Genomic DNA, 13,404 nt, shown 5'->3' with positions numbered 1-13,404 from the left:
AGGGGCGCGGAGGCTCCCCGGGCGGGCGGCTTGCGGGGCTGTTGGAGGCTCCGCGGGCAGGCGGTGCTGGCGGGGGGACTCGGCGGGAGGGGCAGGGGGCCGTGCGGGCAGCGGCGGCCGAGGCAGCCCGGCGCGGGCCGCTTGTTGCGAGCGCCCGGGGAAAGTTCAAGGGACTTGGGCGGCTGAGGCGGGGAGGGGCAGGGGAGCGACGGCCGCCGAGCGGCGGGGCGGGGCGGGGCGGGGCCGGCCCCGGAGCAGCCTGCCCGTGCGGCGGCCGGGGAAGCCCGGGGGCGGGCGGCGGGCTATTGTTCGCGGCCTGCGCTGTGCCGGGGGCGGAGGGTGGGGGGTGTCCCAGGGTGGGCGGGGGGGAGGCAGCCGGGCCCCCGTTCCTCAGGGAGTCCCTCAGGCAGAGGCTGGGTGCCGGCTCCCAGGGCGGGTGGCAAGCGGGTGACGGGAGGTACCTCAGGGAGCCCGTTTCCCTCCCTCTCCGCCCCCCTGCGCGGCGCCGGAGCGCGGGAAGGGCGAGCTGGCTTCCCCGGCGGCGGTGAGGGGCCTGGGTGTCCGAGGCCGGCGCTCGGGTTGTTTAATCCCCTCCTCGGCCGCTGGCGGGCGGCGCTGGGGGAGGGGGTTTCCCTCCCTGGCAACGCCATTGTGCCAAGAGAGCCCGCCGGCTCCCGCTGCCCCTCGCGGGTGTGAGCTGGGGAGGGCCTCGGGGGAGAGGGGCTCGGCCCCGGCGACGCTCTCTCTCGTCAGAGGTAAATGGACTCCGAGAGTTGCAAAGAATTCCTGCGTGCGAGGAGAGGGGTGGTTAGCCGCTGCTCTCCCGGAGCCTCTCCGTGGGCAGCTGAGAGAAACAGGGTCAGTGAGGACGCTGCCCTCCCTACATCTATATATGCACTTTGGTGGTAGACAAGTCATGTTTTGGGGAGGAGTAATAGATACAAATATGCACGCTGTCTCGTAAAAATACTTTGATACATGGATGAAGTGTCAACTACCTTTTTTTTTTTTTCCATCTCCAACAAAGTATGGGTAAATCAGATTATTTTTTATAGGCATTAAGGCAAAAGTGCCATGTTCTGCTGACCAGACAGTGCTTTCCTACAGGCTGTTACGAGCTGCTGTTCCATGATACACAGACTTCCGCCAAAGAACACTGAAGCTTGCCCTGAGGGAAAAAAAAAAAACAACTACCTTCTGCAAGGCATTTTAGCAAGATATCTGATTAATGTCTCTATGAAATACACAGTATCGTATCCCCAAACTACATACAACTTTTAATGTATGCATTAAATAGTAGTGACAATAGTCAAATAATTACAAAACTACTGCAAAATAGTATTGTGTCAGATTAGATTTGGAAAGCTGCTTTTTTCTACCACTTCCCTTTTAAGTAGGAAAGCATTAAGATAGTTTTATATACCAAACTGAAGGAACAAAAGAAAGACAAGTAAGAACCAGATTCCACTCATCCAGGATATGTATTTGACAAGGTATGTATGTGAGGAGTGTGAAATATAACCCACATTGCACAACACACAAAACTTAAATAAAACAGCCTGAGATTTATATTTCTATGTATGGCTTTTAAGATAAAATTCCACCTGGGGCTAAAATTCACTAAAGTTACATGTTCTGAGAACATACATATTTTGAAGGATGAATACTTGAAGATATGGAAGTAAATTGAAAAGGTGATAGTTGCCAAAAATACATTGTGCCAGCCTGAACTGGTAAATTTTATGGATAATTGGTTTTCTATACAGAGAACTTAGAGCAGGCATCATCTCTCTGCACTTCACTGAAGTATTTAATACACTACCAGATGCTTTTTACTTAAGCCCAATAATACAGAGATTAATAATAAGAATTGCAGGGTGGGTGAGGAAGCAGATAAAAGAGCTAGTGCTGAAGAGATTTTACTTGTACTCACCATATTCAGCCCCTGCTTGTACATCAGTGGGATGAGGTCCATAACTTTTCCCCTTCTATTTCTCCCCAGGGGTAGTGCTCTTCTGAGAAGGAGCTAAATCCTTACCTTTCCTTTTCGCAAGCAAGAAGATACCTTCCAGTACTAGGGTAGTAGCTGACATTAACCCATGTTCTTTGTTAAGGCAGAACTCTCTGAAGACCTGGATAAGATACACAAGGCACTTTTCACCTGTCCAAGCTATTGTTTTAGCAGCCTGCAGAACCAAGTGGGTATTACTGTTTCAGAGGCAAGCACTGTTCAAGCTGTCTTCCAGACTATTAGAGATGGAAAATTCCTTTAAAAAACAAACAAAAAAAAAAAAAAACAGAAAAAAGAGAAAGCCAATAGTGGGTATTTCTGTATAAACAGTTTAACTCACCCATCTTCACAATTTCTAATCTGTGCGTTACTGAACTTGAATTCCAGAGCTGATGATAACTTTCAGAGCATGTAAAAGTAAGTCTCAGAAGTGACATCTAAAAAGCAAAAAAAAACCCCGAAAAACCAACCCAAACTTTTCCAAACCACTTGCATTCTTCCCATCCTTGTAAATGGAAATTCCCATCTTCACTGATGTTGTGGTTTAACATCAGCCAGCAACTAAGCCCCACACAGCCAAAACCAGCACATTCTCCACCTCTTATTCCATACCATTTATGTCATGCTCAGGTGCCACACTACCTAATACAACCTCATTAACCACCACCTTCCTTCCCATCCTTTGATATAAGACACAGATATCATTCCCTCAATCTATGGACCACCCCTGTGAAATGTCCATATAATGCCCATAAAATGTCCACAAAATGTCCATGGAGTTCATCGAGTCCATGACTTTGGGCTCCATCTGTTATGGTGGTCACTCAGGACAGGAGAGATCGTGTATTGCATGGAGTTATTGGGCACCAAACCAGCTCAGGTCGGGTCACTGCTGCACTTCCACTGCTTCTTGTAAGACTCGTCCTCCACTGTTTTAGGTGGTTCCTGCTATAGTAATTCCTATAACATGCAACTCAAATCATCGGTTACAGCAATTTAAAGGTGTATCCATTACAATCTCCATCCCTGGTTCCTCTGGGCCAGGCTATAGGGTTTAACATTTCATTGAACTCCTCCCCTTGCTCCTGCTCTGCCTTGGACTTATCCACAGACTGCAGTCCCTTAGGGGTGTACTTGCTCCAAGTGGAGCCTTATCTACGAGCCACACTCTCTTCAGGGGTATCCCTGCTGCGGCATAGACTTATCCACAGCCACAGCTGCTTTGAGGTGCCCCTGTTCCAGCGTGGCCTTCTCCATGGCCCACAATGCCTTCAGAGATATACCTGCTTCAGCATGGCCTTACCCACAGCCACAGTCCCTTCAGAGGTAAACCTGCTCCAATTTGGCCTTACCGTGGCTGCAGTCCCTCCAGAGGAGTACCTGCTCTGTTGTGCGCTTATCCATGGCCACACGCTTTGAGGTGCTCCAGCATGACCTCATGCACAGCCACAGATGCTTTGAGGTGTACCTCCTCCAGCGTGGACTTATCCTTGGGCCACGGTCCCTTCAGAGGTATACCTGCTGCAGCACACACATAACCACTGCCACAGATGCTTCAAGACGTACCTGCTCTGGCATGGGCTTATTCATGGCCACAGATGCTTCAGGGAGTCCTCCTCCCATGTGGATTCATCCACAGGTCACAGTCCCTTTAACTCGAGTTCACACTGGAGTTCCAGCCTGTCCAGTACAGCAGCACAGAAACAGCAGTGATGCCCTGGCCATCTGCCAGATCAGCCGCATCGCCGTTGCTGTTATCAAAGTGTTCCCAGGCACAACAGAGTAAGATGATAAGCAGGGCAGCAGTAGAGCAGGCAGCAAAAGCAAAAAGCAGCCACTAATGAGCACCAGACTCTAATATACAGCAAGGCAAGCAAGCCCCATGGCAAGCACAGGAGCCTGTCAATTAATAGCTGAACAGCAATAACAGCTATAAATTCGATCAAGCACCTGCTAGATCCAAGCAAACCTGTCATTATCTCAAACCCGTCATTAGCTCAAACCCTTCGAGCCCCACGTTGGATGCCCCGTCTGCCAGCCCAGGCACATGGGGCTTGCTTGCCAAGGGTGGAGAATGAGCTGGTTTTGGCTGGGGTGGAGTCAATTTTCTTCACAGTAGCTAGTACGGGGCTCTGTTTTGGATTTGTGTTGAAAACAGTGTTCATAACATAGGGATGTTTTCGGTACTGCTGAGCAGTGCTTACACAGCGTCAAGGCCTTTTCTGCTTCTCACCCCACCCCACCAGCGAGGAGGCTGGGGGGGCACAAGGAGTTGGGAGGGGACACAGCTGGGACAGCTGACCCCAACTGACCCAAGGGGTATTCCAGACCATATGACGTCATGCTCAGCATATACAGCTGGGGGAAGAAGGAGGAAGCGGGGATGTTCGGAGTGATGGCGTTTGTCTTCCCAAGTCACCGTTAGGCGTGATGGAGCCCTGCTTTCCTGGAGATGGCTGAACTGCTTCCGATGGGAAGTGGTGAATGAATTCCTTGTTTTGCTTTGCTTGCGTGCATGGCTTTTCCTTTCCCTATTAAAATGTCTTTATCTCAACCCATGAGTTTTCTCACTTTTACTCTTCTGATCCTCTCCCTCATCCACACGGGGAAGGGAGTGAGCGAGCAGCTGCATGGGGCTTAGTTGCAGAGAAGTTTCAGAGGCCTATGAATCTCTAAAATTTTGCTCTTTGCTTTCTGATGTTCCTGAATTATTTTGCAATTTCTGTACTCTAGCTAGCCAAAACTGATCTCAAAATGAAAAGGACAGTTGTGTAAAGCAAATTTATTCCTGAGTATAAGGTTCCACAAGCAAAAAACTGTTACCTGGTCAGGGAAGCAGTAAAAAAATGTTAATTAACAAGAGAATGCTGTAGAACATGACTTCCATAGGAGCACAAGGAACTAAGCTATTAGGATGTAATTGCCCTACAGCTGAAAGCACTGGGCATAGGAGAGATACAGGAGAGAGAACCTGGGTTGGGAGGAGGTTAAAAATGAAGTATGATTATGAGAAGGCATAGGATTTCTAGAACACATCAGAGAATGCAATATAAGAATAATATAATGTACAAAGCAAAGAGGAAGGACTGTATTTTATAGATTTCTCTACCCATGAATTGGGTAGAGAAGCTGATAGTCAAATAACCGTAGAAACTCATTTCCAGCTTCATAATGAAGATAGCCCTAATATAGCACTGTGCATGCCAAGTAGGTGAAAAAATGTCTAAGCACTAAAAAGCCCTGTGGACTAGCTTAATGCCTAACAAGATGTGCTGTATGGATGCAAATTTAGTGTGCTTGAAAAGAAAGCATGTACTCAAAAGCTTTATGATACGTTCATGTAGACATGGCCATACCCTGACATAGTTGTATGATTCCTTATGCTAAAGCCATTAATTGTAGGCCGTCAGAGCTTGTGCTTTTAATCTCTCTGCATTCAAAGCAGAAAACCAAGGTGGTTCACATTTATAGAAAAATATCGTCACAAATATCTGTAAGAGATATTACAACTATGTAGTAGAGACTTCCATTTCTTATAGGTTTAGTCCTTGGTAGGTTATACTCTTCAGAATAAAAGATATGAACATTTTAGTTTTTAAGAACTAAAACCATTGTTAAAGGATCTCATATCAAGAGGACAAGATGAAATTCATAATATTTGACTTTTCTTGTAGCTCTTTAATGGTGTATACTATTCCATCTAATAAGCCATTTACTTGTCTGCCTGTGCTGGAGTTTTCCTCAACCTGCATCAAACTTACCTGGTCACTGACCTCGGCTTAAGGAGGTGTGTTTTGTTAACTATGCCCATTGGACTACAGTAATAATCACATATGGTAGCAGAAACACTTCCTTCATGCCTGGCTTTGCCATCTTTGATCATGAGTATCATTCAGAGGAAATTACTGATAAAAATGAGTGTCAGAGGATAACCCTAATCCTGGAAAGATTTGTGTATTTACTTAATTTTAAACACTGAGAGTAGCCCTAGATATTGTGCAGAGATTAGGTAAGTACATTCAGGGTCTGCAGAATCGGAGTTTTAAGAACAGATTCCCGTGGCCTCAGATTTCACCTTTAATTTTGGCATTTAATGCAGAAAGACTGGGAATCAGAAGCTTTGTAATTATTTTATAAGCTTTCCCAGAGCGAGAGAGGTTACAGGGATCAAAATACACCTCCACATAGCTATCAACAGGTCACACTTTAGGCAGACATGCAGTTGTAATAGCTTAGAAAAACATTCCACTGTGTATTCCCCAAGCAGTCTTGAAATACCTCAAGCAAACTAGAAACCCCATGAAATTTAATATACCTTTAAAGACAAATGAGGGTTTCAAGATACTATCAGTGTTTTTAGTAAATCCTATTTTCAATTTATCCTTCTGAAGGCAGATACACAATACAATGATCTAATTTTCCATTTCAATGTTAACACCTGCCTCTAGGAAACTGTATTCTTCATTAAAATGCAAGTACTTTATGGAATGGAAAGATATGTTCATTGTGAAAGATGTTTTTTATTTTAAAAATAGTGTTTTAAATGTTCAGGCCCAGTGTGGGGAACCGGGGTCAGGCACAGCCCCTCAGTGGCCAGGCAGGTCCATGGGGCTGGGGACGGGTCAATGCCAGGACAGGACATCAGCCCAGAGGTCGGGCTCATGGCCAGGCAGGGTCAGGCTGTGGGGACCTTGAGACCGGCCCTGCTGCGGCAGGGACTGACAGCCCTTGGGGTGCTGACACGGGGTCCTGGGCCGTGGGCAGGGTGGGGGGACCCCCAGGGGGGTGGCCAGGACAGGCAGGGCTGGCGGTGCCCTGACAATATGAAAGCAGTTTTGAAAACATGAGCGCCTTCAGTACACAGACTGACTCCCTATAACTCATTCTGGTTTGTCAGCAGTAGACTCCAGCTCAGCTTTGGGTTTGTTTTTTCTGTCTTTACCTTTTCTTTTTTTTTTTTTTGGTATAATACATGCTACCACATCCCTCTAGCCAGTAACAGCCAGACTAGAATAAAGCACAAGATCTTTGCAACTGTCTCTCATATTAACTGCAGGAACAAAAAGCTGACAAATAATAAGGCTTTCTTCTTGTTTGCAGGTCAGTGATCCATTTTGAACCATTCAGTGTGAATAAACATTGCTACAATCCTCAATTTTAATATGGGAAAACTTGAGTCGAGGTACAGTGGAGTTTACAAGAATGGAGTTTACAACAAAGCTTGTTGTAAACAACCATTGAAAGACGGATAAAGGGCGTTTACACAATAAACCAAGCTTTTTCTATCCTCAGAGTATTTCTTGGTAATAAAAGATACTTTTTGGTGAAGCATTTCTTTAGATGGATGCAGATACACTGAGAGTATTTTTGCTGACATTTCCCTGATGAGAATAAATGCAAAGGAGAACATGCATTTTTTTTCCCACTGAAATCATGAACGGCTTATCAGGTGTCCAGCTGCAGATGCATGATGACAAACACTTTCAGTGATCCATTCATCATTGTTTAAAAATGTTTCAGCTCTCTCACCGTGTACATGTTTGTATAGAAAAGTCCTTTGAAATGCAAAGCTGAATTTATATCATCTGAAATGGGGTATAGCATGGATTGTTTTCCTTTGCTTGCTGGAGCTCTTGCGTTATGTTTTTAAAAGGCGGCACTGATACCAGCTGTGTTATTCACAACCAAAGGGTTTTAGATGCTAGGATGGTCTGAAATATTCTTGTGACACTTGCTACATTCATGCTCTGCTCAGCTTTTGTGACTTGGTGAACTAGATTTTGAATCTGGGGATCAGTGATAAACCATCACAGGCCACAGCACAGGTTTTGCCACTGTAGGAAATGTGGGCAGTACCTCCTGCTCTGGATACGTTCAGAACTCCCACTGAAATCAACTGGACTTTGGGAAGCAATGAACACATTGCTAAGGCCTGAATAGGGCTTGTAGGCTGAGATGACAGGTTGTTCTATGCAATTGGTTTAAAGTTTCTGTTGTCAGCTTTAGTAGAGGCAATATTTTTCTCTGAGTAATTCACACTCATTTTCCAGCTATTTTCAGGCATTAAATGTCAGCTTTTCATAAGAAAGGCAAAACTGACTTGTCCGCTTGATGCCAAATAACAAAATTTACCTAAATTATTGTTATTATATTTGTAGTTTAAAAAATCTTCTTTTGTTATGTCTACAAAGCTGAAATATTTTAACTCAAGTTTTCTTTTTTGACAGAGTGCAAGGTTGCCATTTGGATAAAGCCTATGAACAGCATCCATCCAAGGAGATGCACTAGGGGAATTTTGGTTCAGGGAAACTGTATGCTGTCTGACTGAATTTTTAACTCTCTGGAGCCAGCTGTATCCCTCAAAAGAAAGGTTAAGGAACTAGATCTGCATCTGATGCAAACTACCCTAACTCCATTAGTGTCAGATGAAATGCAGTGATATACACAAGTAGAAGATCTGACTACATAAAGCTGCCTTACCATTACACAATCCATATGCATGGTAAACACCTCGTGTCTTTTTGTACAAAGCCATCAGACTAGATTCTGGGAGCAATGAATTCCTACTTATATGACTTAATTGGTGTTTTCATAAGAGTATTTTTTGCCATGTTCATTTTTTCCTTTCAGTGAGTTCATAGTACAAACAATAACTTTCTAGGAAGTAATTGTCCCTCCTTCCAGTTTTTCATCAGAACAAATTTCTATTTGCTAAATCAATCTGATTTACTAATTAACAGCTGGATCTTATGTGCACGCTATGCACACACACAATAATTCCATAATTATATTATATTAGCTATTTAAGGGTTCATCTAATTTTACTTTATACATAATCCTTGAAAATGAGATTTGCATGAAGTAATTCAAGATAGACAGGGCAAACTAGAAGTATATAATTATGTGTCGCTCTGAAATACATACATTTTCAGTTTTCAGTTTCCATAGCTGAGTTCCTTGGAACATAATTAGCCTCTGAATATCTGAATTAATAATAAAATGACAATATTCCACTGTCATATATGTACTTACATGGAATTTACAGACCGGAGTCTCCTTTGTTATACTTACTGGATTACCTGTGCAGTGAGTAAACCTTCATAACATTGAAATGATCCTTCTCTAGGAGCTGTGGGAAGGAGGAAGGTGAGAGGCACTCTCGGCTCTAGTCTATTTAACAACTAAAGAGACTTTTTCCTATCAAGATTTCTACCACTTGCAATGTGGGGAACTTCGGCTCCTAGCCTTGTCTCTAAATTGTATTGCAATTTGATGCTTATAATAACCTAAAGTCTACAACATAAGTATCCCCCTAACCTTCAAAGCGAACCTCTTCTTCAGGCTCATGGTTTGTCTGAGACCAGCCTATGACATTATTTTTAGAGATTTTAACAAATCTTCACAGACAGTTCAGAATTTATGAGTTTCCATGTTAACGATCCATGCATAGAGGTAAATAAATACACTCCTTCTTGGTTTTCTCTATCAGTTCCCTACACATTGCAGATATATTTCCATAACCTACTAATTCTGTTGTAGACTTTGAATTGCCAGTGTGTAAGCATGCTGTTCAATATCCATACATACTGGCAATACATGTTACCAAGTATGATGATTTTATCACGTTTGCTAATATATGTTAGTTGTGTAAGACCAACTCCAGGAATCAAGTGATTACAGGAAACTTACTTTGCATAAAGAAAAATAAACCGAGTCTTCCCCACAACAAAGTAGAGCTGTTAGGTGTGTAAGGGTAACAGTAACACATCAGTTGAATGGAAGCTGAATCAGCTCCAGAATCTGATAGCACACACTCTGACTGTTAAACATAATCAAGCATACTATGTACTGATCAAGAAGGTAGTACTGATGAATTTTCAGCCTGGATGACCAATACTGTCTGAGAAGTTGGGTACTAGTTAGTTATTTTAATACAGAAAATGTAGTCATATAGTTTTGCATTCATTTGACACTCCTTAAAGTTATAGTGCTATGCTTAAAATTAAATATGTTGTTGGAAATTTTCACTACTGCATCAAACTCTGTACTTGCTATAAAAGGGCTCTTAAAGAAAAAAAACCAAAACTCAGTCCCGGGATGCAAAGATTAATGTAGCAGGCAGTATTTTGATGACGACTTTATGCTGGGAATTAGGAGGACTCCAGCCAGCAAAGGAATGAGATTCTAGAACAACTTTCCCAAGGCTATTGGGAGAAACAAATTAAGCCAATTAATTTTGAGATGGAGTTGACAAATTAATGAAGGGAAGTGGATAACACATAGATACTTGCAATACCAGGACCCTATAGGATACCAGGAAGTCCCTTTGAATCATAGAAAGCTGTCAAAAATTCTAACACAAAGACAGTACGAGGAGTGAAGGGAAGGAGATGTGTCAGAGACAGAAAGCCATTGTGTCACCAGGGATACTTTTATGAAAACTCTGGACAGCATGAATGCCTCTAAGCAACGATCCTGCCCTAAGTTAGGCAGTCCTCCAGGATGCTCGGAAGAAAATGAAAGCAACATTAGGAAACTTATTTGAATGTTCCCCTGAACAAATAGCAAATTATGACTGGCTCATACTTGAGAAAAATGGCCAGAGTGAGCAATTCAGGAGCAGTGCATAAACTCTAATGAAGCTGCATAAAGAACTCACTGAATAACTCTGAATAATAGGCCAGCACATAAAAATCAGACTGTTTGCAGATAAATTTCAATAGGAAAAAAGCAAAAAAATAAAAGGCTAAATTATCTGAATAAATGCTTTACTACAAATACTTTTCCCAGCTCTAATGAAGAGAGTTTGCTCTAGCAGTAGACAGAACAGGGCTGTGATGATAGATGGTATCTCGGTCATTTAAAGCTGCAAGGCTGTTCTCTTCAATGCCTGATTTTTACCCATTGCTAAATTAAAATGGTATCCCTAAGTCATTTAAGATTACATGAAACTGTAAATTCCAGACAGAAGCCAGGTCAAGCAGACCGTCAGTCAACACTCAGGGAAGACAGGACCAGGCCAACAGCTAAGGAGGCATCCTTTTTAGTCCGGGCCAGCAGGAGAGGGAGTGGTGCGAGCCCCTCCTCTCCCTGCCCCCATCGCCGCTCTGCAGCTGCACCTCCGTCTGAGCCCTTAAGTGTAATTCCAATTTGACAGCTTGCATGGGTGTGAATACATTTAAGTAAAAAAGACACCCGGCCAACCTTAGATGAATTAAACAACTGTGACACGCACCGGGCCAGATTCTCTAATGCGCCACAACAAATTTACAGTGCTGTGACTGTTAACTGGAGTCCCAGTTCATTTTTAATACCGTAGTTAACAAAGCTGTATACAGACGCAGCGATTGCTAGAGGTGTTAAAAAGTTTAAGTGCTTCTGTCCGAGATTGCCTTTTGCAGTGGACTTTCATATAAAGTTTTCAAACTGAAATGAGGGCCACGTTTGCATTTGCGTGTCTAGCAAGTTGCGAGTCTGCTATTTATCCTTAAGAAAGTTTTCTGATATGTCTTGATATATTCATATAAAATTTCAAGGCAGAGACTGTGTTCCACTAACTGATCCCTGTTTGGCTCTTAAGTAATGTCTCAAAGAATGTTTCCATGGTAAACATAAAAAAACTAAACTCAGAAAAGTTTTTGTGCTGTTGTCTTAAACGGCTCATATTTCTGCTTTTTTATCCACTTGCCTATGTAAAGGAAAAAAAGGGGTTAAAACTTGGGAGCAAATAGCAATTTGTATAATGTTTCTTCAAAAGCCAATGAAACCAGAAATATCCCTGTCTGTCACTTGTTTGCTGAATCAAATATTTCAGAAAAAATGTAATATGTTAGTTTTATATTTTCAAATGTCACTATTCAATAGAAAATGTCATCTTTTCAGCAGGAACATGGAACTTAACAGTAATATAATGAAACTGCAGTGAACTTCTGGATATGAATTTGACCTACCTGTGGTTCATTCTTGCCTGTGAAGGGTTTTGTTAGCCCCAAGGAACAGAAAGGTAATATGAACCAGGCCGGGGACACACGGGAACTCATCACTTGAAGCTCCACTGTTTTCTGGCTGTGAGGGAACTCTTGTGGTTCGAATGTTACAGTAAATATTGAAACCTGAAATAAATCTATAATTTGAGATGAAATGTTTGCTGTTATGTAAACACATTACCAGGTTTGATAGCTCTTTTCTGCAGAAAAAAGAAGAATTCTTAAGAAAGTGGTAAGAGAGAAGCAGCTGTGTAAAAGATGGCATCTTCTCATTCAACAAGTTCTGCTCCTCTGGGTGAGGGACTACGCTCATTAGTCTTTCTTTTGGAATAGGATTTGAAGCAAAGTACCTAAAATCTGGGTGGTGGAATTGTGCAGCTTTTTTTTTTTCATGTCTGCACATCCACATTCTTCCTGATTCCAGCAATATCATGCTCTTTTTGACTAGGTGCATCTCTGGGAGCCAAAAAAAAAGGAGTAGTCCTTGCTTTTTGGTTAAAAGTTGGCACTTACCAGGAAACCAGTGTCACTGCACATGCAAAAGATGTTCTGAAAAGACAGCCCCATGCAAAGTATGTTTTCTGTGTTATGTATTGTCAAGAAACATGTTTCAGTTGTTGAACATCGATATAGAATCATAGAATGGTTTGGGTTGGAAGGGACCTTAAAGACTGTCTAGTTCCAACCCCCGTCATGATGAATCCAGGGAGAACAGAGCTTTGTACTCCAGGTTAAACTTCAGATGACAAGGGCCAAGAAAAACACCTTAATGAATGCTTTTGAAAAGACCTCAAGTGAGGATTGAGAGATGAGGAGCAATAAGAACAGAATAATAGTGCCATTTTAAGGGCATTTGAGAACAGGATCACATTTATACCACAACTCTATGAAAAGTGTAAGTCAAGAACAGCAGCCTTGCCCTTCATCTGCCTCTAAATACAAACTGCTGCCCTCCCAGTTGCCCTCTTCTTTAGGCTGACAAAGGCATTCTCATTGCTGAACAGCAAAACAGTTGGAATTAATCTGGATTAAAATTAATCATTACTATTTTTTCTTTCAAGTTAACTTTGAAGTGGACCCATTCTCTCATTTAGTTCATTGCTTGGCAATGCAAATACTTATACTGGCAGCAGGCAGGGAGCAACACAGGGACAAGAACAAGAATTTGGGAACTGGGAAAGGGCAGGGCTGTTCTTTTTGGCAGCAATGCTATACTGCTTGCAGAATTGCAATGTTAAAGCATCGCATCCCATCCCGACTTTGTTAGGTTATTTCTGCTTATGCTAACAGAACCAAAGCAGATCAAGCTACACTGAATCGGAGGCTTAGACAAGGCAATCAAAACCCACACTGTTAGAGTGGCTGGAGTGTTGACTGGTAATGAGGTCTCGGGTAGTAAATAGGCAG

The 13,404-nt window shown here is 42.9% G+C and overlaps 1 long non-coding RNA gene across 1 annotated transcript; it reads left to right on the top strand.

Annotated features, from left to right (window-relative positions):
* The first annotated feature begins 6,845 nt into the window (after window positions 1–6,845).
* LOC128142188 (uncharacterized) lies at window positions 6,846–12,152 on the top strand. Its single transcript, XR_008235293.1, has 3 exons — window positions 6,846–7,193; window positions 8,239–8,513; window positions 11,894–12,152. It is a non-coding gene; the product is annotated as an uncharacterized LOC128142188 (long non-coding RNA).
* Window positions 12,153–13,404: the final 1,252 nt, after the last annotated feature.

Source organism: Harpia harpyja, chromosome 5 (assembly GCF_026419915.1).
Source record: "Harpia harpyja isolate bHarHar1 chromosome 5, bHarHar1 primary haplotype, whole genome shotgun sequence".
Lineage (NCBI taxonomy): Eukaryota > Metazoa > Chordata > Aves > Accipitriformes > Accipitridae > Harpia > Harpia harpyja.
This window is presented reverse-complemented; position numbering and strand designations above follow the sequence as displayed.